The 27185-nt window shown below is 42.1% G+C and overlaps 1 protein-coding gene across 1 annotated transcript in view; it reads left to right on the forward strand.

Moving 5' to 3' along the window:
* BACH2 (BACH transcriptional regulator 2) overlaps positions 1–27185 on the forward strand; it is a 688374-nt gene that overhangs the window by 103765 nt on the left and 557424 nt on the right. The window contains exon 2 of the mRNA XM_078648259.1: positions 21456–21567. The gene's annotated coding sequence lies outside the window, so the exon portion shown is untranslated. The remainder of the gene's footprint in view (positions 1–21455; positions 21568–27185) is intronic.

A 27185-nucleotide genomic window follows, 5' to 3' on the forward strand; every position in this document is an offset into this window, starting at 1 on the left:
CTATCCCCAGCATGACTGCCTCTTGTGCTGCATCTGAATTTATTTCACTTCATCGGAGATGGTGGAAGAAAGGGATGACTGCCATCATCAGTTCTTTGGCGCTGTTTGCGCAAACCCAATATTTGCCAGTCTCAGGCCCTCTAGTCCTAAAACAATATTCTACTGAGGTCTCTTTGGGTGAAATAATGTTAAGTTGTTCCTTGATATTCCTGTATTGTGTTGGTAGATTAACTGATTCTTGGTTAAGAAAATGTGGCAGAGCTACAAGTTCCAGCTACATTTTTATTTTTGTTGAAATGAACAAAAAGCCTAAACATTCTAGCTGAACAACGCACACTTGCTAAATCAAACATTTAACTTTTAGAAATCACACCTCAATTTTTAAATTCCACCTGGAAGCGCAGTTTTCATATCCTTTTTAATAGGCATGTCTTGCCAACTAGCCATTCTTATATTCGAAGGCCCCCAAGGAACCCATGCTTATTCTGGCATTCTAAGGTTAGCTTATTTTATTTCTCATCAGAAGGCATTCTATTTCTCAGGACTCGTTAATGCCTGTCATCCAGGTAATTCATCGCACAGAGTACCGTCTAAAGTCTTAACTGGTCCACTGTGTGAAACTATATCTGAACACTGATTTCAACATTTTCATGCTTAGCGGCATCAAATATTTTGTTATGGCCCTAGGTAGCCCATTGGGTAGGGTGCTATGTAGCTTTTAGCTCGCCTGTGCCATTACACTACACCAACCATCTGCAAATAATTTTTTATCCTTCCTTTAAAGCAGCGGTCTAACATACTTTTTTTTGGCCAAGCCTCACTCAGAACAGGAGCACAATCAGCCTCAGATATCTTTTGGCCTTGCTGGGTCTGTCTGTTGGTGGCATTGGGATGAAACAAATAATTGTACTCGAATGCAGCCTAGAAAAATTACCTTTGGCCAAAATGATTTCACACATTCCATTCATCCATCACTTTCTTGTTCTTTTCACTGAGTAACCCCATTTCAAGACTTATTTCAATTTCCTTACAGCTGGGCGGCAGTCTAAAAGTTTGTGATAACGCATCTTTATTGGGTGTGTTCAAGGCTGATTTGCATATGGTGAGTTCCTGTCTGTAGTAGCACAGTAAACAAACAATGGCCTAGAAGGCTGCCCAGAGTCATTACCAGTGGCTGAGATTAATTTAAGCTTCTGAAAAACAATTTTAAAATCTTCGGATACAGCTGCGCCAAGCTATATCAAACATTTTTCTGTGTATAGTCAGCCTCGTTGCATGTTTTTTGCTAGGTCTCACTTGCATGACCTCTCATTAACTAAACCTTAAATGGGACCTAGAGACAGCCTGTTACTTTACTATTGCTTGGCTAAATAGTTACTCTTATTTCCATGGTTCTTATTGGTTAGCGTATGCCGGTTTCACTTTCTCGTCGTGTCTTTGTCCTATCCTATGCAGCATGACCAAGTACTGACTAATTTCTTTATTAGTGTTCTTCCGCTGCCCTTTCTCCAATTCAGGTACTTTTTTCTTCCTTTCCCAGTTGTTGTTGCTTACTTGTTGTTTCTTCTTGTGTTAGCTTCTTTTTGTTCCATTGTTTTTGTTGCTGCTCACTTCCCTATTTATGCAGAATCAAAGCTACCTTCTAGACTATATTTTATGTTTACCATTGTGTTATACCCCTAAATGAGAATACACTGCATTTAAATAGTGCTTTACAGTGACACTAGTCTGGACTTGAATTTAGTGGCAGCGCAGAAGAGGGCAGCCTCTGCGTAATATTAGTTTTTTCGAATTTTATGTAACAAGGCTGCTGCAATGGTAACGCTGTGTGGACCCACTAAGTGAACTGCTGTGCTTACTGATGTTTATTGTATTAGTTATACCGAACTATAATTCAAAGCGAGCGTATGTGGAGCCACAGTAAATTAGACAATAAAAGAAAATGTGGCCTAAATAACCGATGTAGGCTCCAATTGCATTTGTTTTTTTTCTTGCTTTTCCCATCATCGTTGCTGCCTTGTTTAACAAGCATTTGCAATGCAATAGGTCTCACATTTACGAGAATTTGAGCTATTGGCATTGTAAATGACATGACAACGCCATTATTTATGTGTTGTTTTTAAAACAGATAAATAGAAGGCATTGTCATTTACAATGCCAATAGCTTAAACTCTCGTAAATTCTAGACCTATGCGAATGCGTCCATGCCCGTGCTATAAAAATAAAGGAAAAGCATTAGGAGACAGTGTATCCTGCCTGCAACAGCAGGCAGGACAAAGCTATTTGAGAAAATAGTGCTTGGAGGCTGTAATGAAAGCCTACCGAGTAACAACACACCTAACAGGGGGTGTCCTCATGGGAGGTTACAAAATGAGACAAGGCGGCACTAAGGAGGGACTACTAAGCCTATTGACCAACGAACAGCCACAGTTCACAGTGGACAATGACCCAAGCCAATGAAAAATATGGGCAGAGAGTGGGCGGAGCTTCAAGTCCCTACCTGAATACAGCATGCCTCGCAGAGCAGCGCATGCCTGCCAAAGCTTGACCTAAAAAACAGAAGTTGTCAGTCACTCTCTTCATTTACCCAACCATTCATGCCCAACCCTAGTCTGCCCACTTAAAAGGTTAATGTCTGTCATAATCATGTCCCATCGTTCTTACCTCTAACTGAAACACACTTCATTTTCCTCCACCGGACCGTTGATTGCATATACTGAGGTGAAAGGGGATACTTTAGCATGCTACTCTGTGTGGTGCATTATGGTGCATAATTAGTTACTTAAAACCAGGTTTGGCAAAGCCTGTCTCGCCGATGCAAGATCTATTGGCTTTGTTAGTGTTTTTTAAGCCGTATTGTACAGCTTAGTGTCTGAGGTGCAGCACGGCTGAAAGTAAAAAAATAAAAAAGTGCTATAACCCAGTGAAGTGTGGCTGTTTTGTAGCACTTTTTTTTTTACATGAAACTTAGAGGCGCAAGACTTATGAAAATGGCTAACTTCTACAAGTGGTTTGAACCTCCTATGTAATGGTGTGAGTGCTTCAATTAAAATTAAAAAACATGTGCCTCTCATTCACTTGACTTGACCTGAAAAGGTGACAATAGTTGCATTGAAAACAATCAAATAACTGAATGATTCCCTTTGGTCCATAATTCCGTGCCCAGAAACATGTTGAGTGGAACATCCCACTTAATGCCATGACAAGTTATGAATTTTATAGTTTTCTCTTGGTATATATTTCTTTTCCTTTAAAATGTAATAATAAACCTACATGAATATTTGTCTCCTCATTGGAGCAACAGCAGTGGTTGCCATTCTGCTGGCTCAGTGTCAGGTGCTCACACTTGTTAATTACTGATACCATGCATCTTTGAACTCATCTTCCTGTGCTATGTTCTTGTTTGTAAAGCATACCCTTCATTATTTCCTCATGATATAATGTACATCTTCCAATTTGCAGACCTCATCATCTTGATATTTTTTTCATGATTAGTTTCTCTTTCTGTTATACATTTGATTCACTCTAACTAAGTCAAAACCAATTTAATCCTTCACACATGAGCTTGATATGTCCACCTTCTACCAGTGATTTAGAGCAGCGCATACTGAGGCTTTTTGTTTCAAATTTCTCGATATTGTGTTGAGCATTCTGGGATGTTGGATGAAGGGCAGTTATGGAGTAGGTGAGAGGAACTGTCAAGTGCATACTCGCTGTGTCTGAATGCTGTGTTATCCTCCTCTGTGGGTTTGGTGATTCTGAGCTTAACAAATAAAGAACTTCTTTTCAGATGGATAACTACATAGGGGGGATTACGATCTTGTTAGGAAACCCTTCTGACTGAATCGGTTTCAGAATAGTTTACAAACGAATCGGGTTCTGTTAGTCCGACTGACCGATTACAATGCATTGTGATGCTTCCGGATACGATTTGGTAAGACTCGCATTGACTTCATTGGGAGCCTGTGTTCCAAACAAGAACACAGCCTCCCATTGAAAAAAGGGGTGGCTGGGAAAAATCGTGCACCCTGTGGCCGACACCCCATGGTGCCTGCCACACTGTGCATGGTTGGACAGGGGGGTCCCTTGGGTACCCCCACAGGCCCGATTCAGAAGGCCCCGGGTGAAGGGGGGCCTGCTACTTGCCCCCAAAGACATATTCTGACAGGCCTTTCATTTCAGGCAAACCGAATCGAAAGAGCTGTCCGAATCGGTAATCGTAATCACTCGCTCTGAAACTGTGTCCATAGAGCTGTACGATTCGGCTCCAAAAGACTCGACCTGTCTGAATGCACGTTGAAATTTATTCTGCAAAATATATTCAAATATAAAAATAACCCTTGGTTCACTTATTTAACAGCAGCAGCAGCCACTCTTCAAATAGATCTGACTGCTTTAAACACTTCATCACTTACGCACACTGCATTAAAAAGTATATTGAAAAAACAGATAACATTTCTCTCGAAGATCGCGGACATAGAAATTATCAAGTCCACACTGCTGCTAAGGGCCCTGACAGCATCACACAACAATCACTGCCGTGTTGGCCATCAGGCACAATCTTATCTTAATTGCGCAATCGACAAAACCTGCCTAACCCAAATTCTGGCAGAAAGGATGTTGGCATTATAAATTAAAGATGTGAAGCCAAATGGACCACTGCTCTCTAAGATTGTTAAGTTCAGACTATGCGGCTATAAATCTGAAAGTTTTACACATTTACTTTGCTGCTGTCCGACGTTGCTCCACTTTCAGCTAACACTATTAAAGCCACTTTTTAAAATCCATGGCATAAGAACATGTAATAACGCATTGAACTGTCTTTTTAGCACCATGGTTCCCCTTGAACTGGCAAGAATTAGCAATTTTTTTTAAAGCAGTGCAGGACCTTCTTAAAAATAAACAACAAAGCGCAGAGATGACTGCTGAGTGATAACTCCTACTTCCTTTACTACGGACATTAGGCATAGCAAAGTCTGACCTTTTTGTAATCAAGTTTTAACAATTTGTATGTATTCAACCTAAATGTAGTGGATTTAAACTATTTTTACTGTTTTGACATACCTTTTACTTTGGTGTATCTATAATGGATTTGAAACAGCCAACTTACCTTAGAGCTAATTAAAGGCGACTCACATCATGAGGTTTATCTTTAGGTACTATTTGTCAGTCATGTTAGAGGACATCGCAAGGACCCACTGTTCTTTGTATAACATGTCTTTTAAATGTGTTATATTGTCATGGGTTTAATTAACTACACAATAAGCTTTGTACTACACATTTTAGAACCCAATCGGACAGCCCGAACGGTTTCCGGGCATCATAATCGGTTGTTGGGAACTGTGTACGATTCAGTCGGAAACAAGTTTTCCGAATCGGTTTCAGCAAACCCAAATCCGATTCGAAACCCTTCTGAACGGCATCGTAATCGACCCCATTGTCTCTACCATTCATTTACTCCACTTAGTTGTGTAAAAGTACCTCACCCCTAATATTCGGCAAGACTAAGTAACGTCCTGCACGTTCGGAGTCATAACTGCATCACTCCCAGCTCTGGCTCTGTTTTTTATCAGCTGCAAATGTTTGTGCCAGGTTAAGCTTAGATATAACATAGTGCCAAGGCATGACCACTCTTTAACTGTCTCAATCTAGGAATCACCCAACTTCCATTTAAATGTAGGGTTCTTCTCATAAAACATCATTATTTTGGTTTTCTCTTGATTTATTTTAAATGTATCCCTTTGCTTAATTGCTCTAATGCAATAAAACTTTGTTATAGACCTGTAGATGTAAGGTCTGAGAATAGTCGTCCACCAGATACCAGATAAACGCATATTAAATCTGGCTAGAAAGTTAATTGTAAGGTGATTGTAATGTAGGATATAGATTTAGCTAAAGTGGTACCGCAGCCTATCCTTGCTGGGTCTTCGCTACCATTGATCAGTTTCTTAAACTTGAGTTCCTTCTCTGTTCATATATTCTGACCTGTGTCTTTTTTGATTGCCTCTGGGTCCCTCAGAAACCCGAAGTGCAGTAGTGTACACCACAGGAAAGTGTGACTGACCTTGTCAAAGGCTTGGGGCAATTCCATCAAGGTGCAATACACGGCACTGACCACTTCACTACTGCCTTTTTTTTTTAGCAAAAAGCAAAATGCCATCAATAGTTATTAGGGATAGGGAGAAGTCAAGAAGTACTGCTTAATGGCCCACTCCCTTTCATTATATTATTACCAACATGATGAAATAATGTCTCCTCTTCCCTCTGCATTGCCCCTCACCTGCATATAAGGGCATGGTGAGGCCAGTGAGTATCTACAGCAAAAGCAGTATCTTCTCACATAAACAGCTGAGCCACTAGGCTGCAGTGTACCATTTGAACTACCAACACAGTGCTCTAAATGGCTAAAAGTAGCATTACCTTGCTCCTTCACTCATCTCAGCAATTCCTAATTGTTGGTCCGATATCTCTAGAATCCATATTGTTGCCTACAAAATTAGGATTAATACTGGGTAGTTACCCAGGTCAAGATGCCTATATTCTCATGTTTCAAGTCTTCCTGAGTTAAATACATTTGCATTTTTGTTTTTAATTGGGCACACTTACATGTAATTCACAAACATCAGCTCATGACTATGCGGCAATGTTTACATTTAGTTATAAGACAGCACAAGATGCATTTGAGTTGGTTTGTTGGTATTTATCTTGTTTTATGGTATTTTCTTATGTGACTGAATTTTCCTGCTTCATTGTATCATGGTACTATCTTAATTTGACAATGTCTAGCTATGCCAGAGTTTCGTTTGAGACTATACTAATTTTATATGTTGCTAAATGGAATGACGGGGATATGCATCCTAACCACAAGTTATTTTCACTTTCAGATTCCCCTGATGAAGTGCGCTAGACGCACGAAATGCATTGGGAACTTGTTTGAATACTGCTTTGTTTCAATGGATTAACTTCATTTGATGAATTTATAATGAACATATGATATGAACATTACAATTTAAAAAATTTGGAAAATAAAGCTGAAGGAAAGCTTTGCAAACTATCCAAGAACATTTGGTATTCAATGATTTAAGCGCTTGCGCGCAGTCTTGCAGTGCCTTGAGGGTCGCCCTTGAGGTTCAAGGACGCCATATACTGATGTTCGGTTCACACTCTATGGTCTAGAGAGTGATACCTCAAGTTGCACGCTACAACGTTGAACATTTTTGCAAATTGCTTGTGCACGGATTCATTTATTTGTTTATATTCTCATTGACCCATGCCAGAACCTACCCTGCAGTGTGGGCGGAAATTGCGATTCTCATATTTACATGTCTAGAGAATCTGGATTTCATTAAAGACACGGAGGCTGACATTATGCAAAGTCTTTTATTGCAGACCCAAGCAGCCGCATACATCACAATAGACTAAGCTCTAAAACAGAACAATGGCAACACATAAAGCCCATGAGACAGCAATAATCTGCCTCTTTTAAATGAACAGTCCAAGAAAGGAAGAACTTCAGAAACTTGTAAAATCCAGGTCAAACACGAATGAAGAAGAGTGTAAACGATGAGTAAATGGATGGTGGAAGGAAATCCAACGAAGATAATAAAGATGGTGGAAGGAAATCCAACGAAGATAATGAAGAGAAGCAGGAATCAAGGATTTTCTGAAAAGGAAATCAGAAAATAAGTTCCGGAGAACACATTTGCAGAAAGGCAATACAACAAAGAATACATTACAATCAAATGTAATAAATAACAAAGCAGTATAGCAAAATATTGCATTTAGAGAAAAAATATTACAAACAATAATATCGATTATAACACTCACCACCAGAGGGTGGGAGGGAGGGATAATGTCAGCCTCCGTGTCTTTAATGAAATCCAGATTCTCTAGACATGTAAATATGAGAATCGCAATTTCATAACAAGACCGGAGGCTACATTATGCATGTTGGTAGCTTTCTAAAACAACATTAGACATGTGCTCAATAGGTTTACAATAATGACGAGCAAATGTACTTGCATTAGACCAATCCGCAGCCTTAAGGATGTCATCTAACTTACCTCCAGACCAGAGAGACTTACTGGCTATAGCGCCCCTTAAGGAATGAGCTTGAAATTTATGTAAGTCAACACCAGCAAGACTCATAGCAGTTTTGATCCAGAGCCAGGATCTATGATTGCTGGCTTCCTTCTATGCAGCGACAATGTGAAAAAAGACCTGTGCAACAGAACTGTACGCTACCTTCAGAAAGAGGAACTCCATGCTGGAGGTAAGTGGGTTGCTGGTCTGCATCTGTCCCAGGAGAGCATACCTTGTGGAGTCATCAGTCCAGCGGCCTGGTGACTAGAGAGCTATGCAATACATTTGGGTCCAAACTCTTGTGGAGGACACTCATATCTTCATGGTATGCGACGCACGCAAGGTGGTTCTAAGGGGCTTAATCACAGAGCATACAGTAGGAAAAGAATAAAGCATACATAAGAAAAAGGAGAAAGCATCTTTTTTAATTCTCTTCACCAAGTAGTAAAGAACATGCTTAACTACTCAGACACAGGGATAACACCAAAGATTATTTTAGAAACACCTAAAAGGGCACATATAAGGAGTGTGTTAACATCAGTAGAAGTAAGAGACTCGCAGGCCATGAGAATGAGTTACATGAACTCTCTTAAAAATATGGTAAAGGCTGATGTGGCAGGTGAGAAGTCTTGGCAGAAGAAACCATATCACATGTCTTTATGTACACGGTCCCGTCTGTTTGAAGACAGCAGCATCAATAGGAGTTAGTTAGTTATATGACTGGCATTTATAGTCTACCTGAGACCTTTAATCAGTTAGCTTGTAGCCAATTTCATTCTGATTTAAACATCCCATCTCTGGCATCAGAGGAACAAAATTGCCTGGATGAATCCATCATGTGTCAGGAAATCCTGATCAGTGTAGTGGAAGCAAAGAACCTGAGAATCCATGGACCTGAATGTTTACCAGCTGAATTATGAAAATCCATCAGCTTTGACAAGACATTCGCTTATTAGGGAATTTCCTGGTATCCTGACAAGAAGCTAGTATTATCCTTTTATTACAGCCAGGAAAATATATTTATCTTCCCCCTACCTAATGTCCAACCAATTTTGGCAAGCCCCTTGCAAGAGACCATGGAAAGTGATAGACGTGGCTTTTTCAGCGGGTTTTCCCCCAGACCTTTGGCTCTTTGGCCCACTGTTTTTGGACTATGGGCACTTTACCACTGCTATTCAGTGCTAAAGTGCATATGCTCTCCCTGTAAATTGTGTTTATGGATTGGTGATTCCATGATTGGCATGTTTGATTTACTGGTAAATCCCTAGTACAGTGCACTGAGAGTCCCTGGGCTTGTAAATCAAATGCTACAGTGGGCCTGCAGCACTGATTATGCCACCCACAGATGTAGACGGTTAAATAAAACTCAGACCTGCCACTGTAGAGTCTGCGCGCAGTTTGTAAACTGCCATGTCGACCAGGCAAGTGCACCCACTTGCCAGGCCCTAATCTTCCCTTTTCTTTCATGTAAGTCACCCCCAAGGAAGACCCAAGGTATCCCTATGAGCAGGGTGCTGTGTATGTTAAAGGTGGGACATGTACTGGACTGGGCTGAATAGGCCTGGGCTGCATTTAGAGTAGTGAGAGGAGATTTCCTTGCTCCTGAATGTGCCTGGTCTGCTCTAGACAATGCTGTCTCCGCCTCCTGCTAGGAAGCTGGGCCAGAGAAGACCAAACAGCTTTGGACTAAGCACAGACACTCTCTGACTGAGAGAACAAAGGGATTTTGAGTATACATATTGGGGCCCAGGCCCTAGAACCCACTGGAATCAAGGAACCTCCCAAGAAGAAGAGCTGGAAGAGCTGCCGGAGGAGTTCTGCCCCTTTGCTGTGTTGTTGATTTGTTGGGTTGACCTGCAGTTTCTACTTCTGCTTTGGGCTGTGAAAGTACTAGACTGAACTTTCTTTACTTGTGATGAGTCTCTCCAAGGACTTGAAGTAGAGCTTGCCTCCTGTTCTAAAATCTCTGGGACTGCAAAGACTTCGCCAATCTCTGGGTACCTCTTCTGGAACCGTTGTTTCAGTTGCCACAGAGAAGGAAAAGGCAACTGACTCCGTCGCTGGCTCTGTGTCCTGAAGGCACTGCCACATTTTGCACCGCAACCCTGGTCTCATCGAAAACGACGGCAAATCCGCCGCCACCGAGTCTCTGCTTGCACCGTGACCTGTGGGAACCGCACTCCGCAACGCCTTGCTTCACTTCACCACTCTGGTCTCACTGACGCAGTCGTTGCCTGCTGACTTCGACACCCAGGGCCACATTGTGTCTGGGGGCACCGATCATAAGTTTCACGTCACACCGCCTTCGTCCCACAATGCAGCTGGGCCGACTAACGCCAGCTCCTGCTAACTGGCTCTATCACTTGCACCATGACCTACCAGCAACGCAACGAGCACTGCCTCACTCCGCATTGTAGCCCTGGTCTCACCGACACCGCTGGACGACCGTCACCGTGCAGCTGCCTTCACTGTGCCTTGAGGGCACTGCCCGCTCCACGGCTTCACTTCCCATCACAACCACGACGGTTGCCAATACCGGCTCGCACCAACGTGTCAGCCGCAACACAAAAGGTACTGTTTACGAGTCTACCAACACCCCGACTGACGCGGTCAGACGGAACTGTTGGATTCAGTATCGCAGTAACGGACTGAGCTACCGACTCAGAAGAATTGTGTTTTTGAGATATTTCTGCAATTATATATTTTTAAGTACTGTATGTTGGATTCTTATCGTTTTGGTCTTGTTTTGGATACATACAAATATTGAATGTTTTTCTAAACTGGTGTGGTGTCCTTTTGTAGTGTTTTCACTGTATTACTGTTGGTTATGCGCAAATGCTTTACATACAGCCTCTGAGATATGTAAATGTACAGGAATTTATATATATATTTAAGCCTGACTGCTCGTGCCAAGCTACCAAGGGGGGGAGCAGGCGTTACTTTAGGAGTGTAACTCCTTATCCTGACTAGGAATAAAGTCCCCTACTTAGACAAAGGAATCTACCTCTGCCAATTAGATACCCCTATTTCTAAGAGGAAGCATTATGTAGGGCAATTTGTTTTTTTTGGGGGGGGCATTACGAGAGCAGAACATCACCACATCATAGACAAGTCTGTCTCTCCTGTCTCATATTAGGGTTTTTGGTTGATGCTGAAAAGGCCTTTGACATGGTATAGTGGGATTACATAAGGCAGGCATTAGAGGTTTTTTTCTTTCCCTGAAAGTTATATTAATACTCCTTCTATTCCAATCCTCGGGACAGATTGGTTATGAATGGTCATTTAAGCTATCAGTTCTGAGTTTGTAGAGGTACATGTCAAGGGTGACTTGTGTGACTACTATTTACCCCTTGCATTGAACCTCATGCGATCAATTTGCACTCAAACACGAAGATATCACCATTCCAGCTGAGAGACATCCCTGTGTAATATCAGCATTATTGTAGCAATTTGATCATTTCAACTAGTATATTAGTACTTTATCAACATTGATGCCGGATCTTTTGAGTTTAAAACTTCTCAGGGTGTAGGATAAATGAAAAGTCTGAAGTTATGACCTGATTTAGAGGCCAGATTGTGCTAAATTGGCATAATCGAGTACAACCTGATGTGAAATACCTTAGGGTAAATAGCAAATAAAGACTGGGTCAAATTTGTGAAACTCACAATATTACCAAAGTTAATCTCTTTGGTTTAACATCTTCCGGTTTATGACAGAACCTCGTTCTTTCCAAGGTAAGAATCAACATTAGATGCCTTTACTTCGGCCACCAAAAACCGCTGTTCATCTCACAAAATAATCACATAGGTTAAAGCAAGCTGGTGTAGCCCACCCTATATTTTTTGTTATATTTCTGGGGGAGTAGATTAAAGCTGATTAATTTACTTCTGGCTCTGGAGATCTATTCGAGCCTCAGTGGCAAATACCAAATCACAGATAATTTTATGGTCGGGGCAGATAAAATCTGCTTGGAACTGGAGAAAACTCAACATCCATTTATTTCAGCTGTCTATGCTTGTGAGCATTCAGAAAAGGTAATTTATTCGTTTCATTGAAAATTACAGGAACCAAGGTCCTCTGGTGACTAGAGTGTGCAGATTGGAAATTTCAGTCAGACAAGCAGAGTATTGCCTCCTCCTGTGGTGCAAAGGTATTGCATTAAAGCACCCCACCCTGACAGATATGAAGCATGGGAAGCAGATCTTTTTTTTAATACACCACTCTTGCATTACCTGTCTAAGGTGAATGAAATATTCAAAAAGAGCAATAGCTGTTGTCCAAGGTGTAGATCATCAAATGCCGATCATTTACACGTGTTGCAACATGTCTTCAACGCAATAAAGTCTGGCAAGAAGTTCGGCATTTCTTAAGAAGTATATCAGATATTGCTCTGGTTTGTACAATTTTTTGTATTGATCACTCTGAATATTTGCACTCAGGTGTAATCTTTAGTTGCACTCATTTTGATAATGTTGGCCTCACAGTGTTAAAAGGTATCTATCAAGCAATCAATCAGTAGATTTGTAGAGCGCTACTTTTCCCCCATGAGAGTATACAGGTGCTGAACTTGTGATTGTAAGACAGTGGAATTCTTAGGATCCACCAAACATTTTCAAATGTGATAATGAAATCAGACAGCTTGCATAGAAATACATGGTATTGGCTAAGCTTGACTATTACTTATGGAAGGCTGCTATTCGGCAAGAACATTGGAGAAGGTTAGCATGAATAATTAATTATATGCATGTGTTTTTCCAGAAGAAATAAATAATTGCTAATAATACACAATCAGGGTAAAAATATGGAGGGGGTCAGCCCACAAAGTAAACCTAGGAATTTATTTACAGATAATAAGTGTGCACTAATTTTGGTGGCATGGTGGTGAAGGTTGCTTCTTGCAAGACGCTGGTGATGAAAATATACCGTTAGAGGGAACCTTCCGACACAAAGGGCAACCAATGAGATGATTTGTACTATTTTCCTGCTTCTGGAATCCTAGGATTAAGGAATTGCATGGAGGCTTATAAATGACCTTAATTCCATCTGTAGCCGAGAAGAAGGCGTTTCCCTCTGGTTTCTATATTAGTTTTTGAAAAATCTATTGACTGTGTTGAGTCCATTTGTCTGTAGATCTGCAAGGTTTTGGAGCGGCAGTCTGCAACACTCAGTTAACAATGGGCTGATTGTGATAGGATGTTCAGGATATTGGTCACCCTTCATGGAAACAATGCGGACAGTGTGTTTTAATGCTCTCTTCAACTACATGCATTGTTGTGCTTAGAGATTTTTTAGAAGGTCAGAAGCAAGATAGACTGAGGTTTCGCTTCCCTTTGGATAAATTCCAGAAGTCACAGCAATTCTTCCCCCCCCCCACAAATTATCTTTCCTCTGAATGATGGGTTTAAAAATAATTGCTATTCGTTCTGTAAATGAATTGAAGCATGTAATTGGTAGTTGTAATGTTTGTGCGAGAAATTCGTATAAATGCATATTTGCAAAGTGCAAATATGCTAGCAGCATTGCTGAGTGTGAGGGTGGCCTTGAGTACGCAATGGTACCCCTGTCTTCAAAATTGGAAATAAACTGCATGTTATTCTTAGCGGATAGTCACATATGGTTTACTCTAGGCTTCTCCAACGAGTAGCTTGTAATCTACTAGTAGCTCTCCAGCTCCCTGTAAGTATGTCTGCTGTGAGCAACCTACTAAATTAGACTTGTTTTCTTGATAGAATGAATACATTCATATCAAAACTCAAATGCATGTGTTCAAGACCAACATTTGTGCATTATCAGAACTCAACCGCTGATATTTAGAGAAAAATAGTTGAATTCCCAAAATATATTTAAAGCAGATATTTGAGGGATACATTGTACAGCACTTGGGAGACATATTACTTATATTATTACCTTGGTACTAATGGCATTGCAGCTATGGCCTTCCCCACGTGCAGGCATTTTAATTTGGCAAAGCGTTTTCACATTATTACTGGCAGGTCTGCCTGATGCACTGAGGAGATCACCATGGTAATCATGCAGAAGGTGGGCACTAATGTAAATCTTGGCTGCTGTGATCACGATTCCAACACTAATAATACTAGTAGCATGGGATAATGTTCAGCATAAAAAGCTCTTATTAGAGACAAGTGTGGAGACCCTTGGTTTATTCTATGCTGCTGTTTCATGTGTAGAAAATATGTGGGAAAAAATGTGATTAATAAGTATTACTGCACCAGGGATTACATGCATACAATAAGACCATATATCATCAAAAAGCCTTTGTGATTATGGGCTCAGTGCCTTTCCTCAGTAAAATGATTTTAACCTGGGATATTGGAGCCAGCGAATGATGCCTCAAGTTAGAAAGTTTGTACTAAGTGAATGAACAATGAATTCCATCTTTGCACTGAGGTCTGAGTTTGTGAATGTGCGTTTTTTGTTTGAGTAATTGTTCCAAATACTTTGTTTTTCGCAACTAGATGTATCTGCATTGATATGGTATAGTGTGTGTTTATGAATAAAACATACGCTAAAGGTGGTTATGCATAGTTACAAAAATCTCTATCTAGTTGTGGCCAACATTTCACCTATAATATTCCTGCTTTCATAGTACGGGTATTGCGTTATGTGTGGCGACCATAGTGAGTCCATTTCATTTGTTTTTAGTGTTGGAGCCAAGGCTTTGGATGGGTTTCACCGGTGCTGAGCGCAGGCAGTTTTTAGGTCTCGTGACCTACAATGCGCGCAAGCGCATTGAGGGATCGAGAATTCAAGTGCTCAAAATCCTCATGAAACCACTAGCTTTTTGCTGCGGTTTTCATGACGTTCACATGGCCACAGGCACGCGCTTTTGGGCCATAAACTTGCATTTCTCCTCCCCCTCCCCAGCCAGCTTCCCCCAGGCCGTAACAGCACTCCTCCCACACCATCACCTCCCATCTCTCTCCCCGCAAACTCAGCCTTGCCCTAGCAGCACTCCTCCCACACCAGCACCTCCCCCTTCCCACACCAGCACCTCCCCTCTCTCTCCCCGCAAACACAGCCTTGCCCTAGCAGCACTCCTCCCACACCAGCACCTCCCCCCTCCCACACCAGCACCTCCCCTCTCTCTCCCCGCAAACACAGCCTTGCCCTAGCAGCACTCCTCCCACACCAGCACCTCCCCCCTCCCACACCAGCACCTCCCCTCTCTCTCCCCGCAAACACAGCCTTGCCCTAGCAGCACTCCTCCCACACCAGCACCTCACCCCTCCCACACCAGCACCTCCCCTCTCTCTCCCCGCAAACACAGCCTTGCCCTAGCAGCACTCCTCCCACACCAGCACCTCACCCCTCCCACACCAGCACCTCCCCTCTCTCTCCCCGTAAACACAGCCTTGCCCTAGCAGCACTCCTCCCACACCAGCACCTCCCCCCTCCCACACCAGCACCTCCCCTCTCTCTCCCCGCAAACACAGCCTTTCTACGTACATGTATTGTAATTGCATTGATATAGCGCTCGCTACCCCTGGCATGGCTTTGAAGCGCTTTAATTCAATACACGTACGCCACACCCCCCACACTGACTGGTGTGTCTACGCCCGGCTTCACCTCAGGGACAGTTCGTATGCTCCTCTGCAATTCTGGCTTTGCTCTTTCCTCGCCATCTGCTGCTTGGACAGGGTCACTGAAAGAAGCCCTGCAGACAGGGCCCCAGGGAGAGGAGGAAACAGGAAGTCATAGAAAGCGCCGCAATAAAAAGGCAATTATTAGCAGAGATAAAGTTATCCGGTGTGCACCGGGCACAACAGCGGAGCCGTGCAGTGCACTGCACATTGCAGAGGTAAAGCCCAACATCGGTGCTCAATGGTACACACAGAGACAGGAGGTCTCTGCTCACCAAGCTGCAAGACAACCCCACACTAGGGATTGTCTAGGATGGGTCAGTGGTGCTGCAACATAAGGAATCTGGGTGCCTCGGGACCCTGCATCCATAGGCGCACAGCGCTAGTTTTTTTCTTAACATTTTATATTTTTTTGTCCGTCCGATCGAGCTGCTAGCTCACTTTAAGCACAGCCTTCAACTTCTTTCCTCACCGCTACCGAGATCTGACCTCCTGTAATTACCGGGGTCAGCAACGCACAGTCCTAGAGGGGCTCCCGTTGCACTCCCCAGAGGTCAGCGTATACTGTGATTACATCGACCCCGGCCATTAGCTCACCAGCACAACTGTACTGTGCGCCTACGGCGGTGGGCGCGAGGTGGGTAATAGCACGCCAGTATTGAATGAATGGCCTCACTTTATACCTCCATTTAAATGGGCGGCTAACTTCCAAGGCGAGCATATGTAGAGCGCTACACCACAGCATAAAGGCCCTTACAGGGGCAATGCCAAAGCGAGGCTTGCAACCCGGAGGTAAGTACCCTGTACCGTACAGGCTTTTTTTATAATTCACACCTGCAGTACGACGTTATTGTACATGTTTAAAATGCTAGAAACAAAGCAGCATTTGATTCTACGTACATGTATTGTAATTGCATTGATATAGCAGGCCTTCCAAGCGCTGCTCGGAGTTGTCAAAGAGCCCCTTACAGATCGAATCATATTTGCATGGGAAATGTTGCCAGGCGGGTGTGCTCCCCCGCACAGTGACACCCCCAGTGAAGAACTCTGCTGTACACAAGCGCTCTTCCCCAAACCGCCTTAAAGCAACCTTAGGCGCTTTTTACGACTCGTCAACATATGGATATAAGGAAGGTTGGGAGAAGGTAGAGAGATCAGTTATCTCCTTTCGCCTGCTAGCGCCCAGAGGCAGCAAGGACAATCTAAAATACAGTATGTTTTGAAACAGAGTTTGCATGGATAAAATTGCTTTCTAGGCGCTTCCTATGAAACAGCTTCTATGTGTTGATGAAAGGGAATTTAACGCTATGTTTATATGAGATGAGTTAGTAAATATTCCATTGCACACGAGCAGACAGTGTGCTCTGTGTTAACAAAGGAAGCCGGCGGTAACCAAGCATTATAGAAAGAATAATGTATTTACATATAACGCTGGTGCAAGACTCTCCCTATTTAAGCGCCATAAATAACCACTGCTACCCAGCTTAGATGATGATTGTAACAAAACATGGTAGAGTTCTGTGCCCGGCTTCACCTCAGGGACAGTTCGTATGCTCCTCTGCAATTCTGGCTTTGCTCTTTCCTCGCCATCTGCTGCTTGCCCATTCACATCCCTGCCCCCGCTCTCTATGTTACTCTTCCAACCAAATGCTTCCCCCCCCCCATTTGTTTACATCCCCAACACCCAGCTCCTCCATCGCTGCTTCCTCTGAGCCTCTTCCCACTGAAAATAAAACAAGCATTGGCATAGACAATAGGTCTCGCTTTTGGGACCTTCTAAGTATTTTCTGATGGAGAGAGAGAGTAATTTTTTTAGATCCCCCCTCTCTTCTTTCTCTCCCTCTCCCACTCCCTCTTCCCGTCCCTCCTTCCCTCACTCTCTTGCTCTCTTCCTTCCCTCTCTTTCTTTCTCTCCCTCTCTCCTCTTCCCTCCCTCCAACCCCTCTCTCTCTCTTTCTCCCCCTCCTTCTTACCTACCCTCTCTCGCCCCTTCCTTCTCTCTCTCTTGCTCCCTCTCCCCTTCCCTCTTCCCTCCCTCCATCTCTCGGCCCTTCCTTCTCTCTCTCCCCCTTCCCTCCCTCTCCTCACTCTCTCTCTCCCCCCTTCCTTCTCTCTCTTGCCATCTTGTTACAAATGTCACAAAAAGATGTTAATATTTCATTTCTGTTCTTGGATTTTCATCACAATAAAATGCACTGAACATAATCTTCCCAAAAGTTATTTACAAAAGTTGAAGCTATTGCCATTATAAATTACAATAACTTTTATTTAAGTATTAATTATAAAAAAAGCCATTGTTATTTGTAATATTAATACATCTAAGTCATGTAAATACAACACATAATGCAGTACAAATGCTATAGGTGTCACGTTTGCAAAAGTCAAAACTATTGGCATTGTAAATGACAAAGCTATTAATTTCGCAATTTTCAAAACCAAAACATAAATCAAAATTGTGTCATTTACAATACCAATACCTCAAACTTTCCTAATGCAAGACATATTGCATTGCAAATTACAATTGCAAATAACAATGCCTTTTATTTTTGTTTTCATTTTAAAAACATAATGGGCTTTGTCATTTACAAAACCAATACCTCCAACTTTCCTACTGCGAGACCTATTGGCAACGCCAGTGCTTGTTTAAAGGAGGCCTCGAAACGGGTCCCTATCAGGCACTGGTTTGTGCCCTGGCACAGGGGGACTGCAGTGACAGCAGGCACGTCGATGTGCGCGTGCTCACACTGCTCACTTCTCACTAGTGGACAAGTTACAGCATGACGTCGTGCCAGGTGAGCGTTGAAGGGGAAGGGAAAGGGAAATCCTTTAAAGAGAGTCATTTTCCCTCTGGATTTTCCTGCTCTTTTTGAAATGCAGGAGCAGCAACATTGTCATGGTGTCACCAGGGCTTTAAGTGGAAGTTTTTTCAATATTATAGAAAAGCCATAGTTGCTGCTTATTTATCTTATGCAACTAACAACGTTGACAAAGCCAATAGTCCTGAATTGTTGTAGGTAGGATGTTACTTGTTGTATCATATATCTGGATCCAATGACAGAAACAGCAAAAGACATGTCGGGTGGCACACTATGCTGAGCACAGTTTTTAGCTTACGTGTTTTTAGCCACGCCCTTAATTAAATCTGCCAAGCCCCTTTGAGAGACCCCCTCCCCCAGTTTTTTCATCCCACTTAAAGCCCTGGTTGCTAAACTGTAATATCCCCATGAAATATTTTTTTCGAGTGCTGGGTTTTGTAGTTATATATTTATGCGCCTCACTGCTACATTTAAAGTGCATTATTCCTGTAATTATATAATCACAGTAACAGTAACATTAAAAGTCCTCAAGTATGCTTTCATATCCTGTCATTTTCCAAGTTTGTAAAATTTTGGGCCAGAGTAACGAAGGTTGTTTGCAGTACACGTTACTGAATTGCAATTTGGGTTTGCGGCTACATACCGACTCGATATTTGGAAGGCCTGTGTTTAAGGGGGCCCTTCTAAATACCGAATATGAATGATATGTATTAATGTTTTGCGACTGAAATACGAGGGCAAAAACGTTCATGTTTTACCTACGACTGAAAGGTGGTGGTTTGGCATTCGCAAACTGGAAGGGGTCCACCAGTGACCCGCTTCAGCTCTGTGAATTTTGAGAAAACATAATTTAACTCTTAAAACATGTTAAACATTTTCTTATAAAAGTGTCCCGTTTTCGTTTAAAGCAAAATGATCGCTTTATTTAAAAGCAATCCACAAACATGGTGGTCTGCTGACCTCAGCAGGCCACCATCATTGTCATGTCAGCCATTCATAGTCGCCCGCAATTTGTGACCTTCCTGATTAATTTACATGAAGTAGGTTGCATTACGGCCCATACCAACCGGGTTTTTGCTAGCTGACTTAATAATTAGGTCAGTTTGCAAAAACAGAATGAATTCGGTAAAAGACCTTGCACAATCGGTAACATCTTTAACATGTCCATTCTTTGAACATCTAGCCATTTGTTTTGATATCCGCAGACCCAAGAGCATGAAGGGGGGCCTTTTTGTGATGAATTATGGCATTTTTCTCCATTAGAGTGAGTCCTGGTGTCCTCTGTAGAGATTATGTACCTGGCATACCTCCCGTATGCAAGATAAAGTCTGAGGACTCTAGTCCACCTCTTTAAACATGATCAGTCAAAACCATCTCATCTCCAAGCAGCAAATTAGCCTGCAGGACCTCATGTCTGTGGATGTTTGCAGAATATCTGCTGTTCCTGGCCAGATGAAAAGCATTGTATATATGAAAATGCAATAAAAGTGTTACATGTAATGGGACCAGTGGCACAGAAACCACACAGAAGAAAGTGACAATTTGCTAGTTTTCTGTTTTGCTGTTTTTTTCGCAAGACTTTTACAAAAAAAAAATCATAAAAATTCGTAGACACCTCTCCTTTTTGTTTTGGAACCCAGTCCCCATAACTTTTCACTTCCCGACCAATCTGTGCAAAACTTTGCAGCATGGAACAAAAGTGAATCTATATTTATGAAGTTCTGTGTAATTGCAGTCCCTGCATGGTTTACCATTAAAAAGGGGCCACAAATAAGTAATGGTTAACTAACTCCATTACTAACCTTGAATGCTCCAGGATTTATTGTTAAGTGGACCTTCCCCTCACACCCTAAACACCATGGATTGGGAATACCTTCAAACCAACACACCAACATTCTGTCATCCTGTCGACTTCTTTGCCTACTACATATTTCTTGGTTATATGCTGAGCTTCAAACCACAGGGGAAACTTCAGCAAAAGACTGACAAGTAAATGACTGGTCTTCTGAAAAAATTCACAACATAACGGATGTTTGAAAAGGGGGATGTATGACATTACAACGCATGCTTTTACATCGCATGCCTTTACAACGCAAGTATTACAACGCAGTCCATTACAACGCATAGTGCTTTGGGGTGCTGGATAGTGAATAGTTTAATTTACTATTCCAACTCCAGTCCCCGTGGATACTAGGGAAGGTTATTGGATAGTAAATGAACCTATTCCCTATCCTAGAGCGCCCCCCAGAGCAATGCTTTGTAATAGTTTGCGTTGTAATGGTTGCGTTGTAAAGGCTCTGCGATGTAAAAGTTGCGTTGTAAAGGTTGTTTACCTTGAAAGGAAGGTGCAAACACATTTGTCAAAACAAAATAAACAGGCTACTTGTACTTGACCCCCCATAACGTCCCACACTCCTTCCACCACTACATAAACAAATTAAATGAAGCAATCGAACTATATGCCTCTGATGACTGCCAGATTTTACAGATTCCAAAAATGAACCCTATATAAATGATTCCTACATGGTATAGGAAAGCACAGGTGAAATAAGCAAGTGCTGCGTACTGCCGCACCATAGTACAACATAATGTCAGTCCATAGGAAGGTTCATGTTGTGAGGTCTGAGGCAGCCATGCTTAAGTGGCTAATGGTAGCCTGGTTAACTTTCAAAACGAACTATTCCCATGTGATTTCTGTAAATAATATGGCATACATTTAAAGGGGGCACATTCCTTGTGGTTAGCATATATGATGGGTTGCACTTGCGAGGCCAGAACATTTTCTAATGTTGGCGTACTCTAATGTGTGTTCACCTCACAGTGGGCCTTGTGGATCGCACTATGTTTACTCGTCAGTGTGTTTTAGATTCATTTGTAGGGACCGCGTGTGTGATATCCGTAGAATTCATCAGTTGTTGAAGGTAAAGCTTTCTAACCGCTTGTTCCTTTCTATAGGTGATGCTTGGTGATAAACTGAAGACATCAGCCTGGAGAGGACTCAAATGCAGGGCTGCGCCGGGTGTTCAGTTGCTGAGCTGGAGAGGTGCTCATTGGAGCTCAACATCAGGTAAAAACCATCAACAAGTCTTTTGGGGGGTAAAATATCGTGACGTTTGGTGCATAACTCAAAAAATCCCACGATTCTCGGGTGGGTGGGGGCGCTTTTTTATGTAATCGATAGCCAAACGGCTCTTTTTACATAATTGTATTTAGGGCGGCTTGATTGGTGTAATTAAAACGTCTTTCCACATCCTTACTAATGTCGGATATTAAAATGGCGCCTGATCTGACAATGCGGGTTTCCCATGTTTTGCATCGTGTCAGCGTAGCGGGAAGCTTCTGTGTGTTTACTTTTTCCTTGGAACCCGGCCCATTCCCTTTGGTTTTTCTCGGCAGTATTCAAGTGCCTGGCTCTAAAGTGTGCACTATTGTAAAGTTAGGACTTTCACGCTGGGAGAAGGGAAGATGGTATTTCCTTTTCTTGGATATTTTTGACCGTTATGTCGGTCTGCTCTGGTTATCATTTTTTAACTGTGCCTAATTCACTCAGGGCTGTGGCTGCATTCCGGCGTGTTTTCCAGATAACTCATGCCTGTAATCTAATCAGGAGCTGTCTGAATGTCAGGTTCACTGAAAGGCGACAGTGGGATTGGTATCATGTGGTGTTTTGGTAGAGAGCTATCTATGTGAAGGAATCTCTGGGGAAAGTTTGTGTGGGTTTCTTTAACACTCCAGCACACAGACATGAAGGGGAGAACGCCTCTGTGGTGTGGCAGGTTGTGTTTGAGAGTGAAGCTAGCCCAGCCATTAGATGCTGTTTCTTTAAGTTTGTAGGGATTTGAGGTGCTGGGGGAATTGTGGGGATAGCAGAAGCACTGAGTAGGCGCAATTCTATGTGGGGAGTAGTAATGTTAAGGCATCTGATGGATTGGCGTGGGACTGGCGCTGGTTTGCAAGCGTACATACTTTTTTGTTTATTCGCTATATTAATGCAGGTAGAGCGGTCAGGCCACGAGGACACCAGGAAGTTGGTGGTCGGCCAAAGCAAATAAGACCTGCTCTGTTTTAGGAATGTGGGTGATTCTGTGTTTTTGTGAGTTTGAACCTTGGCTTCTTGTATGATGGTGAAGTCATTTTTCTATTGTCAGGCTACTTTTAGCAGGACCTAAAGTGTACACTTGTTTTATTGTTTTGGCCACAAAACTGAAGCAAAGTTGCAGCCGTACTACGTGGCATAAATATGATGCAGGAAAGGGATGCACAGCGGTGGTAGCACATTTTTTTTAGGGTGGTTTTTGGGATCTTTCTAGTGGTGGGCTATGATACAACCTATTGTGATTATGATAATCATACAAAGTACATCTGATGTTCTTGTCTTCTCTTGTTTCTTGTGTTTGCCAGGCACCTTCAGTCACGTGATAACCTAGATCCAATCACCTTCCTCTATCTCTGCCCCTTTGTCTTCTACCTCGCCTTCTCTATCGAATTAAAAAAATGTATGTGTGCATATACTGCCCAGTACTAAATGAGAGGCCAGGCCTTTGCAACACCTGTTATGGTGTTTTGGTAAAATGGCCATTTTATGTTATTCAACTGTGAGCTGCTGAAATCTCTTAACACATTATCAGTACATAAGACTGAGGTACCCACTGTTATGTGATAATGTATTGAAAGGCAGTGATGTCAAGGGCATGATGAAGAGGATCGGTTCTTCACAACTTTGTTTGAAGCTCTGAGGAAATGGCGACCGATTCCAATAGCCACACTGTCTGCACGAGGTGTAACATGAGATACAGAAGGCATGCCCTCAGGAAAGTATTTTATTACAGAATCGGGTATAAAAAGCCCAAATCCAAACAAAACAACCTTCAAGGTGCTGCTATTCTGTTTGTAAGCCAGATCTTCCAATGCTCAAGTTTTGGATCTGGGTGAAAACAGGGCTAGGGCTGGGTGAGAGTCCAATTACTGGAAAAAACTTGGGGGGTGGCAACACACTGAGACACTGATCAGAGGCTCTCACATACTGGCGGAACAGGAGCTAACCGACAGGAGGGGACTGGTCTCTAAACAGGAACCAATTGACAGGAAGGGGCTGGTCCTAGAACAGGAATCATCTGATAGAAAGGGGCTGCATTCGGAAATGCACCTACTGAAATTGTGTTTGTGTTCAGTTTCCAGATTGGAGTGGGGTTCTTATATGGTGGCCATCTTAGAATTCAATCATAGCACAAGGAAATATCATATGGCGTTTCTCCCTTGCTGAAATCCCTGTTGCTTGCTCATAACCATGATAAATTAAGCAGTTTCCTGTTTTTAGGCTTGAAATACTGTGCTTTGTGGCATGTATTAGCATTCCTATTGCATGTAGACAACGGCGTGTTAAAGTAAAGTGCTCAGTTCCTCCTCTCAGAACACCACAGAGCACAAACAACAAAATCTACAACATACAGCTCTAAAATGGCAAACATCACTTAAGACAGTGTCCCGCCGAGCACAAAATACTCTGCAAGTCACTGCCGTTATGTTACCCTGGACATGATACCAAAACATCATGCTACATAACCCAGTCCAACATTGCAACTCGAACAAAACATCAAATGAAATATAAATCGCAGAAAAACTTCCAATAAAAAAAGAAAATATCATGAAAACCTGACTGCACCGCCAAAACTTGTTCTCACTGCTGCCTGCCCCTAGGGCTATGATTTCATTTACTATGTGTTTTTTTTTATTCCTACCTATTTTCCCTTCACTGTTAACTAAACATTCCTAATTCTAACCAAAATATTTATATTTTATTTGCTGTGAAGTAAAATGTGTGCTGTTTTTGGAGTGGTGTGCACACTTCAAACCTATCCGACCTTTCAAGGCTCTTTTTCACGGCAGCAGAAGCCCTCAGGTGAAGGATAGCTTTGTTTTTCATGGCAGTCCCTGCCTGCCCCTGCCTATGATTCTGAAAACGAGTTTTTTACAGCCAAATGTTCAGTAAGAGAATGCGAATTAACCCCCCCCCCCCAAAAAAAAAAACCACAACAAGCGTTTTCAATATCTGGCCTTTATCACTGTAGCATGGGCAATCCTCTGCACAAATGTAAAATGGGAACCCAGTTGAGCGAGTGATGTTGAGGTTAAAAAGGTAACGGCACTTGTAGAACCTTATGATAACCCGTTTTCGCTGCTCAGATCTTTATGTAATTTTTTTTTGTCAGCGGGTCTGCTTGGTCCGGTGATTTCCTCTATTTCCTTACTCCTATTTAATTTTTCTTTTCCTGGTTATTATTGTGGAAGAGCGATAGTTCATATTGTTAAAAATACTATTCACGCCGATCATTGGTCTGGGAAGGATGAATGATTGACACTTCCATGTCGGAGTTTGAATCACTAATTTTCAGATTAGACAGATGTAAGCCGCCAGTGCTTAACTCCCAGCACTATCATGCTGGTTGTTGGATAGTAGGTTTGTTTTTAGAGGTAGGCTTCATGAGTGACCTACGCCATGCTGGGTCATAGTGATGTATCAGGTTTTTTTTAACACTTACATTGGTCAGCTTGAACAGTTGCATGCACTTCAGAGAGTGTACAGAATGGGGTTAGATGTAGGTCTGAGAGTACGGCAGCAACGGGTAAAAAAATACTATTGACATTGACTTATAGTCTGTCAAGGTCGCAAGTCAGGGCAATTCTATGAACATTTCAGACTTCCTTTTTTAATTTTGGAAGGAAGACAAATTGTTACTCTCCCCATAGAAGTTTGAAGTTCGAACTTCAAACCTCCCTATGTGTATTGCCAGCTCGATTTTGCATTTGAACCTTTAAAGTGGTCTTCTGCCTTTGACTAGATTTTTTATATGGAAATACCACATACATACACACATACATCAATTTATTTTTTCAGTGGTGTGAGTTTCATATTGTCACAAAACAGTTTCTTCATTTTGTTAGATGTTAAATTCCTGTAGTTATTGCTCAGCGATCACCCATGGTTGAAGAGGTTTTACCGGAGGTGAGGCAGCTAGATGCTGAACAAGTGATTATTGTTTTTGCATTGTGAAATGTTTTATATGTGTCATTTCGATTCTGACAAGACATTGATAACTGTGTTTTTTAACTGTTTGCTGCTGTGTGCAGTCACATTCTGCTCTACTCCCTTGTCTGCGCCAGTTGCAAAGGGAGTCCGAGCGAGAGCAGCGATTTTGGTTGTTCCTTTTCCAACTGACATTTTGTTTTGTGTGCGGTCTAGTTGTCCTCACTGCCCTTAAAAAGAAGGCCGATGCATCGATGCATGGAGCGGGCGTGCCAGAGGCAAGACTATTACACCAGTCTATGACCGCATGGCACCAGTGGCCAAGCATTATGTCTGCTTCCCCACATACAAGATAAATTATATTTCTGCTCAGTTACATGTGCTTCACCCTAATTTGGTGCTGGGTTGTAGGCACTCTATTAATCCTGGCAAGTGGGAAAATCAGTGTAATGTGCGTGACATTTTGCTAAAACCCTGAATTAATTCTGATTGTGGCCATGGAGGCATGAACACCAGTTATGTTATGTCTTAATTGCCAATCTTTGATATTTTTTTTATCTCATTATGGGCCATGGTTCTGGTATTTAATTTTTAACATACACATGGCTTTATCCAATGGGCTACCATGATGCAGGTCTTGCTCTTCTGTAAGGATACGGCATTAGGAGGCTGGATAGAATCAGTAGAAGTGGCGGAGTTATAGCCATAATCTGTAAAGAGAGATATGTTTGCACAGTAGAGGAGCTTACTATCCTAGACTGTAAGAGCACCTCATTTTCTATTAGCTACTCTAAGAACTTTACTTTCTCTGGAGTTCTTGTGCATCGCCCCCGTCCCGCAAATAATTTTTTAAAAACTGTGGTAAAGGGTATTGCACCATACACAATGAAATCAGCCAATTTCGTATTAGGAGATCTGGCTTTACGTTTTGATTCTGGTCATTGTGCCCATATCTCTGGTCAGTGATTTAAAAGCCATTCAGCTAATTCAGTTAGTGAAAGCTTATACTCACTCAGCAGGACATATTCTGGACCCAGTCTTTTCTAACTTAGCCTCCTTGAATGTTTAGACCCCTGTTCCACTAACCTGGATGGGTCATTACGCGGTCCCTCAAAGGCTGGTGATAAATAATCTACCATCTCGGAAGATGTTTGGATCCCAAGTGAGCAGCCTCTGGAATACGTTTGAGCAGTAAAAAATGTGTACGTTGGTAATGCATGTTCCCCCGGTGATAGACTCTAACTCTGAAGAATACATGACTGAAATGATTTTTTGGGATCATCACTGTGCTTGACACAATTATCCCTGAAAGAGTGGTCAAACTGAAATCGAAACTATCTGCTTCCTGGTTTGACAATGTCATAATAGATTTCAAAAAAAGTTATAAAGTTCTTGAACGTGCGTTGCATAGATCATATGACCTCAACAGAATCTACTCAGCTGCCATAAAAAACTATAATAATGTGATAAAAATTGAACGTAGTCCTAATTCTGCCAAATAAATCTTTGATATTGTTCACTCCCTGCTCAATTTTTCCGATAAGTCCACTCTAGCAGATGCTTCGAATGACAAATGCAGTCTATTAGCAGAGTATTTTGTACAGTGATGTATATTTATACTAATGTCAGAGAGAATGACTACTACCCTAACACAGGTCAGG

This window comes from Lissotriton helveticus, chromosome 6 (assembly GCF_964261635.1).
Source record: "Lissotriton helveticus chromosome 6, aLisHel1.1, whole genome shotgun sequence".
Lineage (NCBI taxonomy): Eukaryota > Metazoa > Chordata > Amphibia > Caudata > Salamandridae > Lissotriton > Lissotriton helveticus.